This window comes from Stegastes partitus, unplaced genomic scaffold (genome assembly GCF_000690725.1).
Source record: "Stegastes partitus isolate 25-593 unplaced genomic scaffold, Stegastes_partitus-1.0.2 Scaffold871, whole genome shotgun sequence".
Taxonomy (NCBI): domain Eukaryota; kingdom Metazoa; phylum Chordata; class Actinopteri; family Pomacentridae; genus Stegastes; species Stegastes partitus.
The window spans coordinates 184,942-187,166 of record NW_007578602.1 but is presented as its reverse complement, the minus strand read 5'-3'; the positions used below and the strand labels follow the sequence as shown (position 1 = coordinate 187,166).

At 44.5% G+C, this 2,225-nt stretch overlaps 1 protein-coding gene across 1 annotated transcript in view; it reads left to right on the top strand.

Moving 5' to 3' along the window:
• Nucleotides 1-621: 621 nt before the first annotated feature.
• tspan9a (tetraspanin 9a) overlaps nucleotides 622-2,225 on the top strand; it is a 170,540-nt gene continuing 168,936 nt past the window's right edge. The window contains exon 1 of the mRNA XM_008293292.1: nucleotides 622-1,146. The gene's annotated coding sequence lies outside the window, so the exon portion shown is untranslated. The remainder of the gene's footprint in view (nucleotides 1,147-2,225) is intronic.

Below are 2,225 nucleotides of genomic sequence, written 5' to 3'. Positions count from 1 at the left end.
AAATCTGTGTTTTGGAGTGACTCAGTTCTGAGTCCACTCTTAAATCTGCACGTTATCGTTTCCAGTAGAGTCTAATCCTTGTTCCATTATGTTAAACAGAACGGACGGGATTCAGTAGAAAACATTTAATGCTGCGGTTCATTATTTCCTTCATTAAAATTCCAAATGTGTTGCTGTCTCTCTGTCCTGAACTCTTACAGAAACATTTTCCTTTAGCAGTGTGCTGTGTGGGTTTCAGTACCAGCTGGGCTTCACGTGTTGTCTGTATTTGTAGTTTCTTTACTTTTAAAGCTGCTGCAGATTGAAATTAACCATCTTGTCCTGTAATGCACCGTTTGAAATTAATATCGGGCATGAAAAAAGAAGTAAATGTGCTCTCCATACTTGAGGCTGATGTGTTAATGACACACATGGCAGCAGAGGGAAGCCTGGTAGCTGCTGATGGTGACCTGCAGGGTCCGGCCCTGACCACAGGGTGCTGCTGCTTTAAACAACATTCATTACTAAACAGTCATATAACTGCACATTGACAGTTATCTCCCACATTAAAGGAAGAAAAAAACAACAACTTTATGACACAAGTTGATTGTTTTTTATTGTTTTATTTTTAATGAGGACAGCTATTGACACAGCCTGGTCTCTGCGGTCATCTGCTGAAAGCCGCTTTATTGCTCCAGTCAAATTAAACAAATAGTCCAAACCTAGAGTCATAAATCAAACATGTTTTGGGCTTTTTTTTCTTTCTCTTTTTTATGGGCTTCCTCTGCGATTCTCATTTGCAGGCTTCGGGGCGCTGTCACGCCTGTAGGAGTCACTAAGAGCCTCTTTCTCCTTCCTCCAAACTTCATTTCCTCCTCGTCCAACCAGAAAACTCGCTCCCCAATTCATCACAGGAACGGCGCGGAGCGGGCTCACAAAGTTGTCAGAAAAGAAACCATCGGTTTGTGCAAGTCCCTGATACTCAGTTTAAAAGCAGGACAGAAGAGGAATACGGAACCAAACAGGTCCGAAAGTTTGAGCCAGAGCTGCTGCTGAAGTTTGCGCGGCGCTGATTTCTGTCCAGCGGCGGTTTGTCCTCCTTCCTCTGGTCGGCTGACAGGTTGCACTGAGACGAGCTGAAGAAAGGAGACTGTTTATTTCAACCAGGTAAGACGCTTGTTTACGCTCAGCTTGTTTACTGACTGCTGTGTTTGGTTTCAGGCCACGTTTTACGCAGCGTAATGACACCGGAGCCGCGCGTCCCGTCCAAGTTTACTGAGCGTTACAAACGACAACACGCTGCTTCTGCTCGCTCTTATTTATTTCTTTTTATGACATATTTGGACACACAAACATAAATCAACCACAACACGACGCATCTATAATAAGCACACGAGTGGAGCAGTCAATTCCAAGTGGCCTTCTGGTATTTTTAACTGCTGTGGGAACCGTTACTCCGCTCTGAGTGGTTGAAGTGAGCCCATAGAGTGACTTTTTACAGTTCACTGGTTCCAATATTTTAATGAACTCCTGTTCAGACCATAATATTCCCATTTTATGACCACAGGCTGCTTATTTTGTTGGCAAGCTGTCCTGAGTGTGTCACGTGCCAAGAAGCTTTGAATGAGACAAAAATATGAAGCCTGAATTGATCACTTAACTGGTTCAGTCTGTTTTTATTCTACCAGCTACAAAAGTCATGTTTTAATAATGTTTTTAACAAACTAAATCACCTTTCTCCTGTTTGGTGTAATGAGTTTCTAAGAATCCGGTCAGAGCGGATACGTTGTGTCACATGTGAAGCTGATGACAGAAGACTGGAGGAATGTGAAGCATCACAGGCGTAGATTCTGATGAACAGCTGAAGGAGATGCTGGGCTGATACATCCGACCCGCTCAACAATGGGCTCATCACTGGGTCCACGCTGCCTGTCTCCTCTTCTCACTGATGAGCCCAATCACTGCCTTCTGCTCTCAACAAGGAGCTGAAAGCGTCCTGTAGTCTGATCAGTGAGGAGCTTTTTCCGTCCGCTGACCTCAGTGCAGCTCCTGTAAACCAGAGGCTGAAAGTGAGAAGTTTTGTGAGTCCTGCATAGTCTGAAGCACTTCAGCTGCTTCGTACAGCTCGTTGGTCACGATTAGAGATGAACCCTGAGCAGTCTGAGACGTGTTTTTTACTCACTGTGGCCTCATTTTTCTCTGAATATAAAGTCCTGCACCTGCATGGAGACGGCACAGCCATGACT